The sequence below is a fragment of the Triticum aestivum genome, chromosome 7A, assembly GCF_018294505.1.
Source record: "Triticum aestivum cultivar Chinese Spring chromosome 7A, IWGSC CS RefSeq v2.1, whole genome shotgun sequence".
NCBI classification, from domain to species: domain Eukaryota; kingdom Viridiplantae; phylum Streptophyta; class Magnoliopsida; order Poales; family Poaceae; genus Triticum; species Triticum aestivum.
The window spans coordinates 117,082,784-117,092,109 of record NC_057812.1 but is presented as its reverse complement, the minus strand read 5'-3'; positions in this window follow the sequence as shown (position 1 = coordinate 117,092,109).

Here is a 9,326-nt window from a genome sequence, read left to right as displayed (position 1 = left end):
AAGCCACTAGTGAAACATATGGCCCCTGGGTCTATTCTCCATTATATTAATCTCCCGTCAACTAGCTATTTCTGGCGCCGTTTATTTTCCAATCTTTATTTTCCAATCTATATCATAAAAATACCAAAAATATTTATCTTATTATATCTATCAGATCTCACTTTCGTAAGTGACCATGAAGGGATTGACAACCCATTTATCGCGTTGGTTGCGTGGTTCTTGTTTGTTTGTGGAGGTACTAAGCGACTTGCGTGTAATCTCCTACTGGACTGATATCTTGGTTCTTAAAAACTGAGGGAAATACTTACGCTACTTTGATGCATCACCCTTTCCTCTTCAAGGGAAAACCAACGCATGCTCAAGAGGTAGCACTCCCTCCGTTTGGTCCGGCCGAAGCCCGAGCCGAGGCTGCTCCCGGTGAAGCCGGAGCACGACGAGATGGCAGCCCTCGACGACGAGTCCGCCCTCAAGTGGACGAAGGAGGACTACGTCCGGGAGCAGGTCCGCCGCCAGCGTCGGGCATACGCGGAGCTCGAGGCCCGGAGCCGCGGGCGCAAGGAGGGCGATGTCATTGTCCTCGACAGCAACGAGGAAGACGAGGCCGGGCCATCCAGCGCGCCACCACGCCTCGGCGACCCTGGCCAGGGCTGTAGCAGGGACGGCGTCGGCCCAAGCCAGCCGTGTGACGGCGACGGCGGCGACTACACCCGCTTCTACAGGCTTCTCGGCATGTAGACGACGACAGCAGCGATAGCGATGGCGGCTAGGCATGGTTTGGCATAGTTTAGGTGTAGTTCAGGCGTAGTTTGCATGTTTTGATGTTTTCTGTTAAAATTTCAATGAAGTTTTGTCGAGTTCGTGCAAAAGTCGCCGAGTTTGCACATATTTTCATACACGACATCGCCGAACCGGGGCAATCTGTGGGCCACGACTAGGAGCTAGGTTGCCTCCACGCGCCAATCTAGCGCCGGCTCACCCCATGAGGCTCTTTTTCAGCGTCATGGGGGGTGAACGGCTGGAGATGCTCTAATACAAGGGAAAATCCAAAAAGACACTGCCGGTGGTAATAGTTACTGGTCCATCTCGGTCAGCGTTGGATGTATTCTGTTTTACAATCGCAACTATGACGATAGTGGATCTAGTGCCTCGCCACCTCCTGGCCAGTACCAAACCAGGCCCTGTAAGCTAAGATGATGGAAAGAATAGTGATCAGGGAGTGGAGAGAGCCTTACTGGTGGGTGAGACGGCGATCCGGTGTAGAAGGAGGGGCAAGTGGGAACTGGCTGGCACGTCGTGGTGGAGAGATGGTCGGGCCTGGATGCATCTTTCCACCGGAGATCTCATCCCCAGTGCGCCCATCATTGGCCGCTTGCGGTGGACCTCCTTGAATCGCATGCCATCTGCAGACTGCCTCCATCAGCTGCTCCCTCGGCAATATCTAAAGAAATGGATGCAAATTTGTTATGGAAATTTTAGATGATTGACATGAGGTGGTATTCTCCTGCTGCTAGGAGGGCATCTCTAACATCTTCCCCTTTGACCTAAAACACAAGGCAAATATGAGCAAACATGCATTCTATGTAGATACCATACTTACTTGCATAAGTAAATCCATTTATCTAAAAATGTATAAAGCCACGAACAATGATATCTCTTGTCCACTTACAAAAAGGCTACCAGGGTGCTTCTTACTAAGATATGGTCACCCTAGTGAGTCAATCACAGCTCTTATCACTTGAAATAAAGACCATGAATCACAACGCGATTCAGGATTAAGGTACTAAAACATTCACACTGATTTAGATAATACAAAAGGGTGAATGGATACCTTAGGTGTACATATTCAAAGCACTCAACCAATCGAATACGTAAAAAATATGTAGAAAGCAAACCATAATCACACCTACATGAAAAGAAATTAAGCAGTCTTGTAAGCACACTCTCTGAAAATCAGTGCTAATGATTTTAAATTCTGACATAACACACATGGATGGGGCATAGCATGTGACACTGCAAGATATGGTAACTACAGATTGCGACAATTGTCGAAAAAACATTTATACATGCACCATTTAATTTGGACAACATTCTAGTACATTAACATTTGTTCAAGAGAAGGAGCAAGACAAAATGGAGGGAGTGATCTTCTAAAAAATGGAGGGACTGGTTACTGAGGAGCAGTACCTACCTTGAGACCAGGATGGAGGAAAAAAATTGTATGGTACATAGAACTGCATGGTAGCAGGACAAAACTATGATGGGCCAGATCTGCCAACTACCAACAATTGTATAGACAATCCAGATCCCAAACAATTGAGGTGGTCTTCAAATCAGTATGTCTTTTCTGCTTGGAGAAAAGAAGAAGGAATAATATTACTGCAATAAGCTGAAAGATCAGAAGACTATAGTCTATTTGCGAACTTTGGTCGTCAGCAATTCAAAAGCACATCTTATATTTAATTTCTTGTCGGGCTTATAACTTGAACTATTTTACTTAAACACAAGAAGACAAGAGAACTATATGCTACAAAGGTACGGGAAGATAAAGCAATAAAGTAGGCGGCAACATATTAAAGATTAAAATATAATCAAACATGTCACCTCCTCTTCTGATATTGTCAGTAGTCACTCCTCTTGAGCACTGGAAATATCAGGCAGGAGATGAGTACATGTAAACAAGCAATTGTGCGTAATTACCAGAATTTGACAGCTAAGACCGCTCGAAATTTCCAACACAGTATGAAAATCTTTGTTTGGCTCTTCTCTTTCCAAGTATAGTACATCTTCCAGGTGCATTGTTTTCTTAACTATTTTTCACCCACCACTCTATAGACAGGAAATGTGAATCTTTATACATAAATACACATGAGTACTGTTTGTTATCTGATTCAGACTCGGATATACATGTAACTGTTGTTTAAGAAGTTATAGCATCAGTTCTGGAGAAAACTCTCAAACTATAGTACACAATAAAAGGGGACATATAAACCAGAGTACTTCAAAGGTGAGGAACTTGATTTGGAACAGGGGCAAGTACCTGAGACGGGTGGGTAGTAAGGAAGAATCCAACAGTAGGTGCAAACTCATTCCCGTGCCTAAAAGGATTGCAGACAGTGGAGAAGCAATCAGTGGCATATCATATTGCATCACAGAATGGCATCATCCATAACCGAACAACGTTAATCATTAGAACATGTGGAAAATGCGAGTGAAATGAACAAATTATGCAATGAACTTTCACAAACCTAAAGTGGACAACAACTTTTTCAGGATGTCCCAGAAACAGGTTAAGGGGTCAAACAGAAGAGGGGAAATGCAAGGCAGCATGATGTTGCTAATCTAGAACTACTCCACAAAGAAAGTTTGGATCTACTTGTAAGTGCATCTAGTGCCACCCCTAGTTGGTTTTGGAGTATTGACGACAAACCTAGTTGAGGGACTAATGTGTTTGTGAGAATTGCAGGATAACACAGGTAGAAGTCCCTCATTGATTCGGTTTTCCTACCAGAGATTACCCCTAAAAATGTATGAAGACATTGAAGTCAAAGGTGGTATGTGAAGATATTCACATTGAAGACTATGACAAGAGAAGACATCGCATGAAGACTATGGAGCTCGAAGACTTAGATCTTTCATAGTTCTTTTTCTTCTTTGTTGAGTCATAGGAACCACCGTACTTTTAAGTGGGGTCCAAGAGAACCAGTCAGAATGACTGAAGTGGTGCTTAACAAAAATCATATCTCTTCGAGTGAAGACTATGAGAGCGAATCTTGTCCATAGTTGGACAAGTCAGCTTTGCTTGTAGCCCAAGTAAAGTTGTTGTGTGTGTTTAAAATCTGACCGTTGGAACACGTGTCAGTTCCTTAGTGACCCAGGGTCATTTCGGACAAATCAGGTCGGGTTGCCTAGTGGCTATAAATAGCCCACCCCCTACAACCATAAACGGTTGGCTGCTCAGAGTTAAAGTACGCTATTGTCGTTTGAGAGCAACCCACCTCGAAGCCTTTGAGAGAGAATTCCTTGCGAGGATAAAGTCCTAACCACCCAGAGCCAAAGAGTGTTAGGCATCACTTAAGTTTTCTTGTCTGTGTGATCTGAAGACTTATTACACTTGAGGACTGTGAATCCTCCAGCCGGTTAGGCGTCGCGTTCTGAGCATCCAAGAGTCATTGTGGATTGCCGGTGAACGAAGTCTGTGAAGGTTTGGGTGTCTACCTTGAAGACTTACCAGAGTGATTGGGCGAGGTCTGCGTGACCTTAGCTCAAGGGGAATACGGTGAGGACTAAGGGTTCTGAGCTGCGTGTTCAGGACTGGGTGTCCGGGACTGTGTGTCCTCAGGTTTAAATACCTAGCCGCCCTAACCAGACGTACAGTTGTCACAGCAACTGGAACTGGTCCAACAAATCATTGTCTTCGACGAGTCACTGGTTTCATCCTTCCCTTCCCTTTACTTACTGTTGGTCCTTGTGAAGTCATTGCGTGATTGCATTATCTTTTGTCTTCACTGAGTGACTGCTTGTTCTGATTGGCTTCACAATATCTTCCTACCTGAGCCCTACTGCCTAGCTGATATTAGTCATCGTGCTTTCACTTCGTTGATTACCTGACTAAGGTTTGCCTAGTGTAGTCTACCTTCCGCTGTGTGGTAATAGGTTTACTTCTATCATTTGTCCTCAAAACTTCCCTGTTTAGAAGACTTTCATAAAAATCGCCTATTCGCCCCCCCCCCTCTAGTCGATCACTAGCACTTTCAAAAGGTACTCCCTTGTTCTGTGTGATTCGGTTTAACCACCTGGAGTTTTAGCTATGTCGACTGCAGGGATAATTAAAGTCTCCGCTGCGTGCCCCGTCTTCGATGGAACTGAATATCCCTACTGGAAGAATAAGATGTGCATGCATCTTGAAGCCATTGATGTCGACCTATGGTATGTCGTCAAGAACGGCATTCCCAAGACTGAAGAAGGTGTCACAGCTGTTGATGTCAAGAAGTTCGTTCAACTGGACTCTACTGCCAAGAATATCATCTGTGGTCATCTGACCAAAGGACAGTATGGCTGTGTGAGTGCGTTGGAGACTTCCAAGCTAGTCTGGGACTGGCTCTCCAAGGTCAACGAAGGCGTCTCCACCCAGAGAGATCAGAGAATCAGTGTCCTTCGCAACCTCTTCAACCGCTTCAAGAGAAATGACAATGAGAATGTCCAACTCATGTTTGATCGACTCACTGACATCACAAATGAGCTTCAAGCCCTCGGCGCCACTGAGATCACCAAGCATGAAGTCGTCAAGACACTCCTGAGATCACTTGACAGTTCGTTTGACACCCTAGACCTGATGATTCAAGAACGCCCTAATTTCAAGACACTCGATCCGTCTGACATACTTGAGAGGCTCAACACACACGAGTTTCAGCTTTCTGAGAAAAGAGACATCTACGGTCCCAGCTATGGGCGAACTCGTGCCTTGAAGGCAAAAGATGTCTCCTCATCCGAAGAAGAATCTGACAGCAGTTCTGATGATCCTGAAGACATTGGAAAGGAGCTTGCTATGCTTGTGAAGAAGTTCCAAAAATTCACCAAGAAGAAAGGGTTTAGAAAGTCTTCACTATCAAGCTCAAGGAATGATGAAGCTTCTGCTCATGACTACAAGAAGAGAACATGTCACAAGTGCAAGAAGCCTGGCCACTACATCTCTGAGTGTCCATGGTGGGACAATGAGAACAAGAAGAAGAATAAGAGCAAGGAGTATGACTCTGACGACAAGAAGAAGAAGAAATACTCAAAGTCTTCTTCCAAGTCTTCCTCAAAGTCTTCATCACACAAGAAGAGCTCATCTGGCAAGGCACGTGCGTTTGTTGGCAAGGAAATGGATTCTGAGGAGGAGTCTGCTTCTGAGGAGGCGGAGGTGGAGTCTAAGGAGGAGTCCGATTCTGGCGTTGCGAGTCTGGCTACAGCATATGTTGCCAAGTCCATCTTCAACACTGAAGACAATGACTTCATCACCGACACCGATGCAAATGACAAGGACTACTCCACTCCTTCCTACTGCTTCATGGCACGTGGTGCCAAGGTAAACACACGCACTACTCACTATCAAACATCCAGTGACGATGAATCTGATTGCGATTCCAAACCTAGCTACAAAACACTTGCTAAAATTGCAACTGAACAACAAAAAGCTATGGAACACATTCAAAAACTGTTAGACAAAAGCGATGATCTGTTAGATGTTGAAATGACTCGATCTCAGTCCTTAATTGAAGACATAAATAATCTTCACGTTAAGTATGAGGAACTTGAAAGTCGTCATGAAACGCTCTCAACAACTCATGAAAGGCTGTCCTACGATTATCTTCAAAGGAAGTAGGACCTTCAGAAATTGAGAGCGGCTCATGAAGATCTTCAAAAGGAAAAGGAGTCACTTCGCGCCAAACAGATCAGTTCAGCTCAGGAAGGATTTGAACCACTGTGTCTTAAATGCATTGAGCGTGACAACACTACTTCTGTTGCTGAATGTTCTACTGCTGCTACTGTTGCAATATCTTCACCTATTGATGTGGTAACTAACCCCTCTGCTGAGGATACCACTGCCATTGCTGATGAGAATGCTAGGTTGAAGACACTGCTTGAAACAGGGATGTACAAAAGTCTCAAAGGGCATCAGACACTGTGTGATGTCCTCAAAAGGTAGATCCTGAACCGAAACCCTAGGAAAGAGGGTGTTGGGTTTGAAAGGAAAATGAATGCCGATGGCTCTTACTGGAAACCTGAGTAGTACCCCAAAACCACATGGGTTGCTGCAAAGGAACCTTCAGTGGATGCATCCACCCTATCTGGCTTCACTTGTGCTAATCCCATTGTTATTGATGAATCCTTTGATGCAAACTACAAACTGTTTAAGAATCAGAATGGTGAAGTGTTTGCCAGGTATATTGGTACTAACTGCAGGAATGGACCGCCTATGAAGAAGATTTGGGTGCCAAAAAGGTGTTTGGAGAATCTTCCTGTGAATGTCATCATGACACCACAGGTGAAGAAGACAAACCCCAGAACACAGGCTTCATATGGTCCAAAGGCTTCATACAGACAGAGGACTCACCGGAGTCGCACTAACGCAAATGTTTTGCAGGGAAGCCATACTCAGGCCTATGAATATGAGCGCGGTTCATCAAACCGCCATGTTCATAAGACCAAGAACTATTCTGCTTATTCTTATGAGTACTATTGTCCACCTGCAAGACTTTTTGCTAGGGCTCCAAAGCCAAAATTCTCAGATGCTACACTTAGACTCATTGCTTCAAAGCCACCCTTGAAGATGTGGGTGGCTAAGAAAGCTTAACTCTCTTTTGCAGGGAAAGGTCTCCAGCAGAAAACCAAAATCGTCTGACGCTATTGCTGGGGACCTTAAACATCTTGTAGGGTGCAAGATCAAATGCCCAAATGGTCTTATTATGTACTTTGTTCCTGAATCGCTTGCTACTCGCCCTATCAGTCCAAATCTCGATCTAAGCTTTCATAACCCACTGGTTCGTCAAATGTTTTTGCTTCACAATTCTCTTCGTGAAGCCTATCCCCCTAACTGCACTGTAGGGTACGACACCAGCAGCTTCAGAATGGATTGTTGATAGTGGGTGTACCAATCACATGACTGGCAAGAGAAGCCTTCTTATGGACTCAACCTTACGTCCATCCGACAAAAGTCACATCACATTTGCTGACACTGGTAAAAGTAAGGTATTGGGTCTAGGTAGAGTTGCAATCTCAAAGGATCAACACATGGATAAAGTCATGCTTGTTGAATCCCTTGGCTTCAACTTAATGTCTGTCTCAATGCTTTGCGATTTAAACATGATTGTGATGTTTGGAAAATATCGTTGCCTTGTTCTAATGGAATCTGACAAGTCTCTAGTGTTTGAAGGGTATCGAAAAGATGGTTTGTACGTGGCAGATTTCTCAGCAGGACCACAGCTTGCCGTATGTCTTCTAGCAAAAGCTTCAGAATGCTGGCTCTGGCATCGGAGGCTAGGGCATGCTGGCATGAGGAACCTGCACACCCTTGCAAAGAAGAAGCATGTCATAGGCATCGAGGGCGTCAAGTTTAAGAAAGATCACTTATGCGGTGCCTGTGAAGCAGGAAAGATGACGAGGGCCAAGCATCCCTCGAAGACAATCATGACAACGACTCGACCCTTCGAACTGCTCCACATGGATCTTTTCGGTCCCACTCATTACTCAACTCTTACTACTACTGCTTGTCTCTATGGCTTTTTCATTGTTGATGATTATTCTAGATATACTTGGGTGCATATAATCCTCTACAAGACTGAAGTGCGAGATAGCTTCAGACGCTTCACCAATCGAGCAATGAACAACTATGGCGCCAAGATAAAGTGTAAGTGCATCTAGTGCCACCCCTAGTTGGTTTTGGAGTATTGACGACAAACCTAGTTGAGGGACTAATGTGTTTGTGAGAATTGCAGGATAACACAGGTAGAAGTCCCTCGTTGATTCGTTTTTTCTACCAGAGATGACCCCTAAAAATGTATGAAGACATTGAAGTCAAAGGTGGTATGTGAAGATATTCACATTGAAGACTATGACAAAAGAAGACACGTTATGAAGCCTATGGAGCTCGAAGACTTAGATCTTTCATAGTTCTTTTCCTTTGTGTTGAGTCATAGGAACCACCATACTGTTAAGTGGGGTCCAGGAGAACCAGTTAGAATGACTGAAGTGATGCCTAAACCAAAAACCTATGTCTTCGAGTGAAGACAATGAGAGCGAATCTTGTCCAGAACCGGACAAGTCAGCTTTGCTTGTAGCCCAAGTAAAGTTGCCATGAGAGTTTGAAATCTGACCGTTGAGACACGTGTCAGTTCCTTAGTGACCCAGGGTCATTTCGGACAAATCAGGTCGGGTTGCCAAGTGGCTATAAATAGCCCACCCCCTACAACCATAAATGGTTGGCTGCTCAGATTTCAGTGCACAGCTTTTGTCGTTTGAGAGCAACCCACCTCGAAGCCTTTGAGAGAAAATTCCTAGCGAGGAGAAAGCCCTAACCACCCAGAGCCAGAGTAAATTGGGCATCACTTAAGTCTTCTTGTTTGAGTGATCTGAAGACTTATTACACTTGAGGACTGTGCATCCTCCAGACGGTTAGGCGTCGCGTTCTGAGCATCCAAGAGACATTGTGGATTGCCAGTGAACGAAGTCTGTGAAGGTTTGGGAGTCTACCTTGAAGACTTACCTAAGTGATTGGGCGAGGACTATGTGACCTTAGCTCAAGGAGAATACGGTGAGGAATTGGTGTCCTGAGCTGCGTGTTCAGG